General features: G+C 51.9%; 1 protein-coding gene and 5 pseudogenes across 5 annotated transcripts in view; all 6 read left to right on the forward strand.

Annotated features, from left to right (window-relative positions):
- Positions 1–14794, forward strand: part of LOC128191973 (titin-like) — a 259892-nt gene that overhangs the window by 101490 nt on the left and 143608 nt on the right. The gene's annotated exons all lie outside the window — the stretch shown is intronic.
- On the forward strand, positions 3005–5282 carry LOC128191983 (uncharacterized; annotated as a pseudogene).
- On the forward strand, positions 5381–7658 carry LOC128191980 (uncharacterized; annotated as a pseudogene).
- LOC128191981 (titin-like) lies at positions 7757–10034 on the forward strand (annotated as a pseudogene).
- On the forward strand, positions 10133–12410 carry LOC128191985 (uncharacterized; annotated as a pseudogene).
- LOC128191986 (uncharacterized) lies at positions 12509–14786 on the forward strand (annotated as a pseudogene).

Consider the following 14794-nt stretch of genomic DNA (forward strand, 5'->3'; position numbering starts at 1 on the left):
TACAAAGTGTATCAATGTATCATAGAACTTTACACTGTTTAAACCAAAAAAACACACCTTATAAAGTAGAAAATATGATGGAAAGAAAGCATGGACATAAAATGTTCCAGACAGGATTCAAATGCTGATTATAAATGACTCTTTTGTCTTTATGAACTATTCTTCAAAAAGTTTAAACAAAAATATTAAAAAACCTAACTTTACTGATATGAAATCAATATGAAATTTACCCAGGTAATTCAAGTAAAGACACTTTACACAGTTGAAAATCTTCATTGGAGAAGATTTCATTCTTTTTTATTGGCAATCCTTTATTTAGATGCTGATAAAGAGAAAGTTAAACCTTTTGAATCAGTAGGCATTTCCCCCCAAATCTCACCAAAGGTTTCTGACACTCTATCTCAAACTAGCTCAGATTTTTCTAATATTCAGTTAAGTGAGGTTGATAATATACTTGATGATTTTATAAAAGAAGAGGTTAGGAAAACTTTATCTCTCCACTCTGAGGAAACTCTTCCTCAAGAGGTACTAGTCACTTACAAGGAAAAAATTCAACTGTCTGAAGAAGACACTCCAATATTATGTGATAATGAAGAGAAAAATTTATCAGACTCTGCAATATCTGAAGAAATCGTCATAGAAGACAAAAGACAACTTAAGAAATCTAAGGTAAGAAACATCCAAACCTCAACCCTTGATACCGTGTCTAAAGAGCAAGAGGAAGTGGGTGTTGAAATGACTCCCGGGGAAGCTGCTGAAATCACGGAGTCAGAAATCACTGAACAAGTCACAACCGCGGAAGCACCCAAAGAGAGCGTGGGTGTAGAAATCAGCACTGCTGAGACTGTGGAGGCAGTGGAAGAGAAACCCACTGTTGAAATTCCGGCCGAAGAACAAGTGGCCGAACAGATCTCAGTGGCTGCTGAGGAGACGGTCAAGGAGGAAGTGTCCCTTGAAATCGTGTCTAAAGAGCAACCCGAAACTGAAATGGTGGTTGAAATCCCGGAGGAGAAACCCTCCGAGGATGTCAGCGCAGAACTGGGTGTGGAAGAAGCACCTGAGGAGGAGAAGGAGGAAGTCGTGGCCGAGTTTGCTCCCTCTGAGAAGAGAGCAGAGGAAGTGGGTGTTGAAATCACTACCGAGGAAGCTGCTGAAATCACGGAGGCAGAAATCACTGAACAAGTCACAACCGCCGAAGCACCCAAAGAGAGCGTGGGTGTAGAAATCAGCACTGCTGAGACTGTGGAGGCAGTGGAAGAGAAACCCACTGTTGAAATTCCGGCCGAAGAACAAGTGGCCGAACAGATCTCAGTGGCTGCTGAGGAGACGGTCAAGGAGGAAGTGTCCCTTGAAATCGTGTCTAAAGAGCAACCCGAAACTGAAATGGTGGTTGAAATCCCGGAGGAGAAACCCTCCGAGGATGTCAGCGCAGAACTGGGTGTGGAAGAAGCACCTGAGGAGGAGAAGGAGGAAGTCATGGCCGAGTTTGCTCCCTCTGAGAAGAGAGCAGAGGCAGTGGGTGTTGAAATCACTACCGAGGAAGCTGCTGAAATCACGGAGGCAGAAATCACTGAACAAGTCACAACCGCCGAAGCACCCAAAGAGAGCGTGGGTGTAGAAATCAGCACTGCTGAGACTGTGGAGGCAGTGGAAGAGAAACCCACTGTTGAAATTCCGGCCGAAGAACAAGTGGCCGAACAGATCTCAGTGGCTGCTGAGGAGACGGTCAAGGAGGAAGTGTCCCTTGAAATCGTGTCTAAAGAGCAACCCGAAACTGAAATGGTGGTTGAAATCCCGGAGGAGAAACCCTCCGAGGATGTCAGCGCAGAACTGGGTGTGGAAGAAGCACCTAAGGAGGAGAAGGAGGAAGTCGTGGCCGAGTTTGCTCCCTCTGAGAAGAGAGCAGAGGAAGTGGGTGTTGAAATCACTACCGAGGAAGCTGCTGAAATCACGGAGGCAGAAATCACTGAACAAGTCACAACCGCCGAAGCACCCAAAGAGAGCGTGGGTGTAGAAATCAGCACTGCTGAGACTGTGGAGGCAGTGGAAGAGAAACCCACTGTTGAAATTCCGGCCGAAGAACAAGTGGCCGAACAGATCTCAGTGGCTGCTGAGGAGACGGTCAAGGAGGAAGTGTCCCTTGAAATCGTGTCTAAAGAGCAACCCGAAACTGAAATGGTGGTTGAAATCCCGGAGGAGAAACCCTCCGAGGATGTCAGCGCAGAACTGGGTGTGGAAGAAGCACCTGAGGAGGAGAAGGAGGAAGTCGTGGCCGAGTTTGCTCCCTCTGAGAAGAGAGCAGAGGAAGTGGGTGTTGAAATCACTACCGAGGAAGCTGCTGAAATCACGGAGGCAGAAATCACTGAACAAGTCACAACCGCCGAAGCACCCAAAGAGAGCGTGGGTGTAGAAATCAGCACTGCTGAGACTGTGGAGGCAGTGGAAGAGAAACCCACTGTTGAAATTCCGGCCGAAGAACAAGTGGCCGAACAGATCTCAGTGGCTGCTGAGGAGACGGTCAAGGAGGAAGTGTCCCTTGAAATCGTGTCTAAAGAGCAACCCGAAACTGAAATGGTGGTTGAAATCCCGGAGGAGAAACCCTCCGAGGATGTCAGCGCAGAACTGGGTGTGGAAGAAGCACCTGAGGAGGAGAAGGAGGAAGTCGTGGCCGAGTTTGCTCCCTCTGAGAAGAGAGCAGAGGAAGTGGGTGTTGAAATCACTACCGAGGAAGCTGCTGAAATCACGGAGGCAGAAATCACTGAACAAGTCACAACCGCCGAAGCACCCAAAGAGAGCGTGGGTGTAGAAATCAGCACTGCTGAGACTGTGGAGGCAGTGGAAGAGAAACCCACTGTTGAAATTCCGGCCGAAGAACAAGTGGCCGAACAGATCTCAGTGGCTGCTGAGGAGACGGTCAAGGAGGAAGTGTCCCTTGAAATCGTGTCTAAAGAGCAACCCGAAACTGAAATGGTGGTTGAAATCCCGGAGGAGAAACCCTCCGAGGATGTCAGCGCAGAACTGGGTGTGGAAGAAGCACCTGAGGAGGAGAAGGAGGAAGTCATGGCCGAGTTTGCTCCCTCTGAGAAGAGAGCAGAGGCAGTGGGTGTTGAAATCACTACCGAGGAAGCTGCTGAAATCACGGAGGCAGAAATCACTGAACAAGTCACAACCGCCGAAGCACCCAAAGAGAGCGTGGGTGTAGAAATCAGCACTGCTGAGACTGTGGAGGCAGTGGAAGAGAAACCCACTGTTGAAATTCCGGCCGAAGAACAAGTGGCCGAACAGATCTCAGTGGCTGCTGAGGAGACGGTCAAGGAGGAAGTGTCCCTTGAAATCGTGTCTAAAGAGCAACCCGAAACTGAAATGGTGGTTGAAATCCCGGAGGAGAAACCCTCCGAGGATGTCAGCGCAGAACTGGGTGTGGAAGAAGCACCGGAGGAGGAGAAGGAGGAAGTCGTGGCCGAGTTTGCTCCCTCTGAGAAGAGAGCAGTGGAAGTGGGTGTTGAAATCACTACCGAGGAAGCTGCTGAAATCACGGAGGCAGAAATCACTGAACAAGTCACAACCGCCGAAGCACCCAAAGAGAGCGTGGGTGTAGAAATCAGCACTGCTGAGACTGTGGAGGCAGTGGAAGAGAAACCCACTGTTGAAATTCCGGCCGAAGAACAAGTGGCCGAACAGATCTCAGTGGCTGCTGAGGAGACGGTCAAGGAGGAAGTGTCCCTTGAAATCGTGTCTAAAGAGCAACCCGAAACTGAAATGGTGGTTGAAATCCCGGAGGAGAAACCCTCCGAGGATGTCAGCGCAGAACTGGGTGTGGAAGAAGCACCTAAGGAGGAGAAGGAGGAAGTCGTGGCCGAGTTTGCTCCCTCTGAGAAGAGAGCAGAGGAAGTGGGTGTTGAAATCACTACCGAGGAAGCTGCTGAAATCACGGAGGCAGAAATCACTGAACAAGTCACAACCTCCGAAGCACCCAAAGAGAGAGTGGGTGTAGAAATCAGCACTGCTGAGACTGTGGAGGCAGTGGAAGAGAAACCCACTGTTGAAATTCCGGCCGAAGAACAAGTGGCCGAACAGATCTCAGTGGCTGCTGAGGAGACGGTCAAGGAGGAAGTGTCCCTTGAAATCGTGTCTAAAGAGCAACCCGAAACTGAAATGGTGGTTGAAATCCCGGAGGAGAAACCCTCCGAGGATGTCAGCGCAGAACTGGGTGTGGAAGAAGCACCTGAGGAGGAGAAGGAGGAAGTCGTGGCCGAGTTTGCTCCCTCTGAGAAGAGAGCAGAGGAAGTGGGTGTTGAAATCACTACCGAGGAAGCTGCTGAAATCACGGAGGCAGAAATCACTGAACAAGTCACAACCGCCGAAGCACCCAAAGAGAGCGTGGGTGTAGAAATCAGCACTGCTGAGACTGTGGAGGCAGTGGAAGAGAAACCCACTGTTGAAATTCCGGCCGAAGAACAAGTGGCCGAACAGATCTCAGTGGCTGCTGAGGAGACGGTCAAGGAGGAAGTGTCCCTTGAAATCGTGTCTAAAGAGCAACCCGAAACTGAAATGGTGGTTGAAATCCCGGAGGAGAAACCCTCCGAGGATGTCAGCGCAGAACTGGGTGTGGAAGAAGCACCTGAGGAGGAGAAGGAGGAAGTCGTGGCCGAGTTTGCTCCCTCTGAGAAGAGAGCAGAGAAAGTGGGTGTTGAAATCACTACCGAGGAAGCTGCTGAAATCACGGAGGCAGAAATCACTGAACAAGTCACAACCGCCGAAGCACCCAAAGAGAGCGTGGGTGTAGAAATCAGCACTGCTGAGACTGTGGAGGCAGTGGAAGAGAAACCCACTGTTGAAATTCCGGCCGAAGAACAAGTGGCCGAACAGATCTCAGTGGCTGCTGAGGAGACGGTCAAGGAGGAAGTGTCCCTTGAAATCGTGTCTAAAGAGCAACCCGAAACTGAAATGGTGGTTGAAATCCCGGAGGAGAAACCCTCCGAGGATGTCAGCGCAGAACTGGGTGTGGAAGAAGCACCTGAGGAGGAGAAAGAGGAAGTCGTGGCCGAGTTTGCTCCCTCTCAGAAGAGAGCAGAGGAAGTGGGTGTTGAAATCACTACCGAGGAAGCTGCTGAAATCACGGAGGCAGAAATCACTGAACAAGTCACAACCGCCGAAGCACCCAAAGAGAGCGTGGGTGTAGAAATCAGCACTGCTGAGACTGTGGAGGCAGTGGAAGAGAAACCCACTGTTGAAATTCCGGCCGAAGAACAAGTGGCCGAACAGATCTCAGTGGCTGCTGAGGAGACGGTCAAGGAGGAAGTGTCCCTTGAAATCGTGTCTAAAGAGCAACCCGAAACTGAAATGGTGGTTGAAATCCCGGAGGAGAAACCCTCCGAGGATGTCAGCGCAGAACTGGGTGTGGAAGAAGCACCTGAGGAGGAGAAGGAGGAAGTCGTGGCCGAGTTTGCTCCCTCTGAGAAGAGAGCAGAGGAAGTGGGTGTTGAAATCACTACCGAGGAAGCTGCTGAAATCACGGAGGCAGAAATCACTGAACAAGTCACAACCGCCGAAGCACCCAAAGAGAGCGTGGGTGTAGAAATCAGCACTGCTGAGACTGTGGAGGCAGTGGAAGAAAAACCCACTGTTGAAATTCCGGCCGAAGAACAAGTGGCCGAACAGATCTCAGTGGCTGCTGAGGAGACGGTCAAGGAGGAAGTGTCCCTTGAAATCGTGTCTAAAGAGCAACCCGAAACTGAAATGGTGGTTGAAATCCCGGAGGAGAAACCCTCCGAGGATGTCAGCGCAGAACTGGGTGTGGAAGAAGCACCTAAGGAGGAGAAGGAGGAAGTCGTGGCCGAGTTTGCTCCCTCTGAGAAGAGAGCAGAGGCAGTGGGTGTTGAAATCACTACCGAGGAAGCTGCTGAAATCACGGAGGCAGAAATCACTGAACAAGTCACAACCGCCGAAGCACCCAAAGAGAGCGTGGGTGTAGAAATCAGCACTGCTGAGACTGTGGAGGCAGTGGAAGAGAAACCCACTGTTGAAATTCCGGCCGAAGAACAAGTGGCCGAACAGATCTCAGTGGCTGCTGAGGAGACGGTCAAGGAGGAAGTGTCCCTTGAAATCGTGTCTAAAGAGCAACCCGAAACTGAAATGGTGGTTGAAATCCCGGAGGAGAAACCCTCCGAGGATGTCAGCGCAGAACTGGGTGTGGAAGAAGCACCTGAGGAGGAGAAGGAGGAAGTCGTGGCCGAGTTTGCTCCCTCTGAGAAGAGAGCAGAGGAAGTGGGTGTTGAAATCACTACCGAGGAAGCTGCTGAAATCACGGAGGCAGAAATCACTGAACAAGTCACAACCGCCGAAGCACCCAAAGAGAGTGTGGGTGTAGAAATCAGCACTGCTGAGACTGTGGAGGCAGTGGAAGAGAAACCCACTGTTGAAATTCCGGCCGAAGAACATGTGGCCGAACAGATCTCAGTGGCTGCTGAGGAGACGGTCAAGGAGGAAGTGTCCCTTGAAATCGTGTCTAAAGAGCAACCCGAAACTGAAATGGTGGTTGAAATCCCGGAGGAGAAACCCTCCGAGGATGTCAGCGCAGAACTGGGTGTGGAAGAAGCACCTGAGGAGGAGAAGGAGGAAGTCGTGGCCGAGTTTGCTCCCTCTGAGAAGAGAGCAGAGGAAGTGGGTGTTGAAATCACTACGGAGGACGCTGCTGAAATCACGGAGGCAGAAATCACTGAACAAGTCACAACCGCCGAAGCACCCAAAGAGAGCGTGGGTGTAGAAATCAGCACTGCTGAGACTGTGGAGGCAGTGGAAGAGAAACCCACTGTTGAAATTCCGGCCGAAGAACAAGTGGCCGAACAGATCTCAGTGGCTGCTGAGGAGACGGTCAAGGAGGAAGTGTCCCTTGAAATCGTGTCTAAAGAGCAACCCGAAACTGAAATGGTGGTTGAAATCCCGGAGGAGAAACCCTCCGAGGATGTCAGCGCAGAACTGGGTGTGGAAGAAGCACCTGAGGAGGAGAAGGAGGAAGTCGTGGCCGAGTTTGCTCCCTCTGAGAAGAGAGCAGAGGAAGTGGGTGTTGAAATCACTACGGAGGACGCTGCTGAAATCACGGAGGCAGAAATCACTGAACAAGTCACAACCTCCGAAGCACCCAAAGAGAGCGTGGGTGTAGAAATCAGCACTGCTGAGACTGTGGAGGCAGTGGAAGAGAAACCCACTGTTGAAATTCCGGCCGAAGAGCAAGTGGCCGAACAGATCTCAGTGGCTGCTGAGGAGACGGTCAAGGAGGAAGTGTCCCTTGAAATTGTGTCTAAAGAGCAACCCGAAACTGAAATGGTGGTTGAAATCCCGGAGGAGAAACCCTCCGAGGATGTCAGCGCAGAACTGGGTGTGGAAGAAGCACCTGAGGAGGAGAAGGAGGAAGTTGTGGCCGAGTTTGCTCCCTCTGAGAAGAGAGCAGAGGAAGTGGGTGTTGAAATCACTACCGAGGAAGCTGCTGAAATCACGGAAGCAGAAATCACTGAACAAGTCACAACCGCCGAAGCACCCAAAGAGAGCGTGGGTGTAGAAATCAGCACTGCTGAGACTGTGGAGGCAGTGGAAGAGAAACCCACTGTTGAAATTCCGGCCGAAGAACAAGTGGCCGAACAGATCTCAGTGGCTGCTGAGGAGACGGTCAAGGAGGAAGTGTCCCTTGAAATCGTGTCTAAAGAGCAACCCGAAACTGAAATGGTGGTTGAAATCCCGGAGGAGAAACCCTCCGAGGATGTCAGCGCAGAACTGGGTGTGGAAGAAGCACCTGAGGAGGAGAAGGAGGAAGTCGTGGCCGAGTTTGCTCCCTCTGAGAAGAGAGCAGAGGAAGTGGGTGTTGAAATCACTACCGAGGAAGCTGCTGAAATCACGGAGGCAGAAATCACTGAACAAGTCACAACCGCCGAAGCACCCAAAGAGAGCGTGGGTGTAGAAATCAGCACTGCTAAGACTGTGGAGGCAGTGGAAGAGAAACCCACTGTTGAAATTCCGGCCGAAGAACAAGTGGCCAAACAGATCTCAGTGGCTGCTGAGGAGACGGTCAAGGAGGAAGTGTCCCTTGAAATCGTGTCTAAAGAGCAACCCGAAACTGAAATGGTGGTTGAAATCCCGGAGGAGAAACCCTCCGAGGATGTCAGCGCAGAACTGGGTGTGGAAGAAGCACCTGAGGAGGAGAAGGAGGAAGTCGTGGCCGAGTTTGCTCCCTCTGAGAAGAGAGCAGAGGAAGTGGGTGTTGAAATCACTACCGAGGAAGCTGCTGAAATCACGGAGGCAGAAATCACTGAACAAGTCACAACCGCCGAAGCACCCAAAGAGAGCGTGGGTGTAGAAATCAGCACTGCTGAGACTGTGGAGGCAGTGGAAGAGAAACCCACTGTTGAAATTCCGGCCGAAGAACAAGTGGCCGAACAGATCTCAGTGGCTGCTGAGGAGACGGTCAAGGAGGAAGTGTCCCTTGAAATCGTGTCTAAAGAGCAACCCGAAACTGAAATGGTGGTTGAAATCCCGGAGGAGAAACCCTCCGAGGATGTCAGCGCAGAACTGGGTGTGGAAGAAGCACCTAAGGAGGAGAAGGAGGAAGTCGTGGCCGAGTTTGCTCCCTCTGAGAAGAGAGCAGAGGAAGTGGGTGTTGAAATCACTACCGAGGAAGCTGCTGAAATCACGGAGGCAGAAATCACTGAACAAGTCACAACCGCCGAAGCACCCAAAGAGAGCGTGGGTGTAGAAATCAGCACTGCTGAGACTGTGGAGGCAGTGGAAGAAAAACCCACTGTTGAAATTCCGGCCGAAGAACAAGTGGCCGAACAGATCTCAGTGGCTGCTGAGGAGACGGTCAAGGAGGAAGTGTCCCTTGAAATCGTGTCTAAAGAGCAACCCGAAACTGAAATGGTGGTTGAAATCCCGGAGGAGAAACCCTCCGAGGATGTCAGCGCAGAACTGGGTGTGGAAGAAGCACCTGAGGAGGAGAAGGAGGAAGTCGTGGCCGAGTTTGCTCCCTCTGAGAAGAGAGCAGAGGAAGTGGGTGTTGAAATCACTACCGAGGAAGCTGCTGAAATCACGGAGGCAGAAATCACTGAACAAGTCACAACCGCCGAAGCACCCAAAGAGAGCGTGGGTGTAGAAATCAGCACTGCTGAGACTGTGGAGGCAGTGGAAGAGAAACCCACTGTTGAAATTCCGGCCGAAGAACAAGTGGCCGAACAGATCTCAGTGGCTGCTGAGGAAACGGTCAAGGAGGAAGTGTCCCTTGAAATCGTGTCTAAAGAGCAACCCGAAACTGAAATGGTGGTTGAAATCCCGGAGGAGAAACCCTCCGAGGATGTCAGCGCAGAACTGGGTGTGGAAGAAGCACCGGAGGAGGAGAAGGAGGAAGTCGTGGCCGAGTTTGCTCCCTCTGAGAAGAGAGCAGAGGAAGTGGGTGTTGAAATCACTACCGAGGAAGCTGCTGAAATCACGGAAGCAGAAATCACTGAACAAGTCACAACCGCCAAAGCACCCAAAGAGAGCGTGGGTGTAGAAATCAGCACTGCTGAGACTGTGGAGGCAGTGGAAGAGAAACCCACTGTTGAAATTCCGGCCGAAGAACAAGTGGCCGAACAGATCTCAGTGGCTGCTGAGGAGACGGTCAAGGAGGAAGTGTCCCTTGAAATCGTGTCTAAAGAGCAACCCGAAACTGAAATGGTGGTTGAAATCCCGGAGGAGAAACCCTCCGAGGATGTCAGCGCAGAACTGGGTGTGGAAGAAGCACCTGAGGAGGAGAAGGAGGAAGTCGTGGCCGAGTTTGCTCCCTCTGAGAAGAGAGCAGAGGAAGTGGGTGTTGAAATCACTACCGAGGAAGCTGCTGAAATCACGGAGGCAGAAATCACTGAACAAGTCACAACCGCCGAAGCACCCAAAGAGAGCGTGGGTGTAGAAATCAGCACTGCTGAGACTGTGGAGGCAGTGGAAGAGAAACCCACTGTTGAAATTCCGGCCGAAGAACAAGTGGCCGAACAGATCTCAGTGGCTGCTGAGGAGACGGTCAAGGAGGAAGTGTCCCTTGAAATCGTGTCTAAAGAGCAACCCGAAACTGAAATGGTGGTTGAAATCCCGGAGGAGAAACCCTCCGAGGATGTCAGCGCAGAACTGGGTGTGGAAGAAGCACCTGAGGAGGAGAAGGAGGAAGTCGTGGCCGAGTTTGCTCCCTCTGAGAAGAGAGCAGAGGAAGTGGGTGTTGAAATCACTACCGAGGAAGCTGCTGAAATCACGGAGGCAGAAATCACTGAACAAGTCACAACCGCCGAAGCACCCAAAGAGAGCGTGGGTGTAGAAATCAGCACTGCTGAGACTGTGGAGGCAGTGGAAGAGAAACCCACTGTTGAAATTCCGGCCGAAGAACAAGTGGCCGAACAGATCTCAGTGGCTGCTGAGGAGACGGTCAAGGAGGAAGTGTCCCTTGAAATCGTGTCTAAAGAGCAACCCGAAACTGAAATGGTGGTTGAAATCCCGGAGGAGAAACCCTCCGAGGATGTCAGCGCAGAACTGGGTGTGGAAGAAGCACCTGAGGAGGAGAAGGAGGAAGTCGTGGCCGAGTTTGCTCCCTCTGAGAAGAGAGCAGAGGAAGTGGGTGTTGAAATCACTACCGAGGAAGCTGCTGAAATCACGGAGGCAGAAATCACTGAACAAGTCACAACCGCCGAAGCACCCAAAGAGAGCGTGGGTGTAGAAATCAGCACTGCTGAGACTGTGGAGGCAGTGGAAGAGAAACCCACTGTTGAAATTCCGGCCGAAGAACAAGTGGCCGAACAGATCTCAGTGGCTGCTGAGGAGACGGTCAAGGAGGAAGTGTCCCTTGAAATCGTGTCTAAAGAGCAACCCGAAACTGAAATGGTGGTTGAAATCCCGGAGGAGAAACCCTCCGAGGATGTCAGCGCAGAACTGGGTGTGGAAGAAGCACCTGAGGAGGAGAAGGAGGAAGTCGTGGCCGAGTTTGCTCCCTCTGAGAAGAGAGCAGAGGAAGTGGGTGTTGAAATCACTACCGAGGAAGCTGCTGAAATCACGGAGGCAGAAATCACTGAACAAGTCACAACCGCCGAAGCACCCAAAGAGAGCGTGGGTGTAGAAATCAGCACTGCTGAGACTGTGGAGGCAGTGGAAGAGAAACCCACTGTTGAAATTCCGGCCGAAGAACAAGTGGCCGAACAGATCTCAGTGGCTGCTGAGGAGACGGTCAAGGAGGAAGTGTCCCTTGAAATCGTGTCTAAAGAGCAACCCGAAACTGAAATGGTGGTTGAAATCCCGGAGGAGAAACCCTCCGAGGATGTCAGCGCAGAACTGGGTGTGGAAGAAGCACCGGAGGAGGAGAAGGAGGAAGTCGTGGCCGAGTTTGCTCCCTCTGAGAAGAGAGCAGAGGAAGTGGGTGTTGAAATCACTACCGAGGAAGCTGCTGAAATCACGGAGGCAGAAATCACTGAACAAGTCACAACCGCCGAAGCACCCAAAGAGAGCGTGGGTGTAGAAATCAGCACTGCTGAGACTGTGGAGGCAGTGGAAGAGAAACCCACTGTTGAAATTCCGGCCGAAGAACAAGTGGCCGAACAGATCTCAGTGGCTGCTGAGGAGACGGTCAAGGAGGAAGTGTCCCTTGAAATCGTGTCTAAAGAGCAACCCGAAACTGAAATGGTGGTTGAAATCCCGGAGGAGAAACCCTCCGAGGATGTCAGCGCAGAACTGGGTGTGGAAGAAGCACCTAAGGAGGAGAAGGAGGAAGTCGTGGCCGAGTTTGCTCCCTCTGAGAAGAGAGCAGAGGAAGTGGGTGTTGAAATCACTACCGAGGAAGCTGCTGAAATCACGGAGGCAGAAATCACTGAACAAGTCACAACCTCCGAAGCACCCAAAGAGAGAGTGGGTGTAGAAATCAGCACTGCTGAGACTGTGGAGGCAGTGGAAGAGAAACCCACTGTTGAAATTCCGGCCGAAGAACAAGTGGCCGAACAGATCTCAGTGGCTGCTGAGGAGACGGTCAAGGAGGAAGTGTCCCTTGAAATCGTGTCTAAAGAGCAACCCGAAACTGAAATGGTGGTTGAAATCCCGGAGGAGAAACCCTCCGAGGATGTCAGCGCAGAACTGGGTGTGGAAGAAGCACCTGAGGAGGAGAAGGAGGAAGTCGTGGCCGAGTTTGCTCCCTCTCAGAAGAGAGCAGAGGAAGTGGGTGTTGAAATCACTACCGAGGAAGCTGCTGAAATCACGGAGGCAGAAATCACTGAACAAGTCACAACCGCCGAAGCACCCAAAGAGAGCGTGGGTGTAGAAATCAGCACTGCTGAGACTGTGGAGGCAGTGGAAGAGAAACCCACTGTTGAAATTCCGGCCGAAGAACAAGTGGCCGAACAGATCTCAGTGGCTGCTGAGGAGACGGTCAAGGAGGAAGTGTCCCTTGAAATCGTGTCTAAAGAGCAACCCGAAACTGAAATGGTGGTTGAAATCCCGGAGGAGAAACCCTCCGAGGATGTCAGCGCAGAACTGGGTGTGGAAGAAGCACCTGAGGAGGAGAAGGAGGAAGTCGTGGCCGAGTTTGCTCCCTCTGAGAAGAGAGCAGAGAAAGTGGGTGTTGAAATCACTACCGAGGAAGCTGCTGAAATCACGGAGGCAGAAATCACTGAACAAGTCACAACCGCCGAAGCACCCAAAGAGAGCGTGGGTGTAGAAATCAGCACTGCTGAGACTGTGGAGGCAGTGGAAGAGAAACCCACTGTTGAAATTCCGGCCGAAGAACAAGTGGCCGAACAGATCTCAGTGGCTGCTGAGGAGACGGTCAAGGAGGAAGTGTCCCTTGAAATCGTGTCTAAAGAGCAACCCGAAACTGAAATGGTGGTTGAAATCCCGGAGGAGAAACCCTCCGAGGATGTCAGCGCAGAACTGGGTGTGGAAGAAGCACCTGAGGAGGAGAAGGAGGAAGTCGTGGCCGAGTTTGCTCCCTCTCAGAAGAGAGCAGAGGAAGTGGGTGTTGAAATCACTACCGAGGAAGCTGCTGAAATCACGGAGGCAGAAATCACTGAACAAGTCACAACCGCCGAAGCACCCAAAGAGAGCGTGGGTGTAGAAATCAGCACTGCTGAGACTGTGGAGGCAGTGGAAGAGAAACCCACTGTTGAAATTCCGGCCGAAGAACAAGTGGCCGAACAGATCTCAGTGGCTGCTGAGGAGACGGTCAAGGAGGAAGTGTCCCTTGAAATCGTGTCTAAAGAGCAACCCGAAACTGAAATGGTGGTTGAAATCCCGGAGGAGAAACCCTCCGAGGATGTCAGCGCAGAACTGGGTGTGGAAGAAGCACCTGAGGAGGAGAAGGAGGAAGTCGTGGCCGAGTTTGCTCCCTCTGAGAAGAGAGCAGAGGAAGTGGGTGTTGAAATCACTACCGAGGAAGCTGCTGAAATCACGGAGGCAGAAATCACTGAACAAGTCACAACCGCCGAAGCACCCAAAGAGAGCGTGGGTGTAGAAATCAGCACTGCTGAGACTGTGGAGGCAGTGGAAGAGAAACCCACTGTTGAAATTCCGGCCGAAGAACAAGTGGCCGAACAGATCTCAGTGGCTGCTGAGGAGACGGTCAAGGAGGAAGTGTCCCTTGAAATCGTGTCTAAAGAGCAACCCGAAACTGAAATGGTGGTTGAAATCCCGGAGGAGAAACCCTCCGAGGATGTCAGCGCAGAACTGGGTGTGGAAGAAGCACCTGAGGAGGAGAAGGAGGAAGTCGTGGCCGAGTTTGCTCCCTCTGAGAAGAGAGCAGAGGAAGTGGGTGTTGAAATCACTACCGAGGAAGCTGCTGAAATCACGGAGGCAGAAATCACTGAACAAGTCACAACCGCCGAAGCACCCAAAGAGAGCGTGGGTGTAGAAATCAGCACTGCTGAGACTGTGGAGGCAGTGGAAGAGAAACCCACTGTTGAAATTCCGGCCGAAGAACAAGTGGCCGAACAGATCTCAGTGGCTGCTGAGGAGACGGTCAAGGAGGAAGTGTCCCTTGAAATCGTGTCTAAAGAGCAACCCGAAACTGAAATGGTGGTTGAAATCCCGGAGGAGAAACCCTCCGAGGATGTCAGCGCAGAACTGGGTGTGGAAGAAGCACCTGAGGAGGAGAAGGAGGAAGTCGTGGCCGAGTTTGCTCCCTCTGAGAAGAGAGCAGAGGAAGTGGGTGTTGAAATCACTACCGAGGAAGCTGCTGAAATCACGGAGGCAGAAATCACTGAACAAGTCACAACCGCCGAAGCACCCAAAGAGAGCGTGGGTGTAGAAATCAGCACTGCTGAGACTGTGGAGGCAGTGGAAGAGAAACCCACTGTTGAAATTCCGGCCGAAGAACAAGTGGCCGAACAGATCTCAGTGGCTGCTGAGGAGACGGTCAAGGAGGAAGTGTCCCTTGAAATCGTGTCTAAAGAGCAACCCGAAACTGAAATGGTGGTTGAAATCCCGGAGGAGAAACCCTCCGAGGATGTCAGCGCAGAACTGGGTGTGGAAGAAGCACCTGAGGAGGAGAAGGAGGAAGTCGTGGCCGAGTTTGCTCCCTCTGAGAAGAGAGCAGAGGAAGTGGGTGTTGAAATCACTACCGAGGAAGCTGCTGAAATCACGGAGGCAGAAATCACTGAACAAGTCACAACCGCCGAAGCACCCAAAGAGAGCGTGGGTGTAGAAATCAGCACTGCTGAGACTGTGGAGGCAGTGGAAGAGAAACCCACTGTTGAAATTCCGGCCGAAGAACAAGTGGCCGAACAGATCTCAGTGGCTGCTGAGGAGACGG

This window comes from Crassostrea angulata, chromosome 7 (assembly GCF_025612915.1).
Source record: "Crassostrea angulata isolate pt1a10 chromosome 7, ASM2561291v2, whole genome shotgun sequence".
NCBI classification, from domain to species: Eukaryota; Metazoa; Mollusca; class Bivalvia; order Ostreida; family Ostreidae; genus Magallana; species Magallana angulata.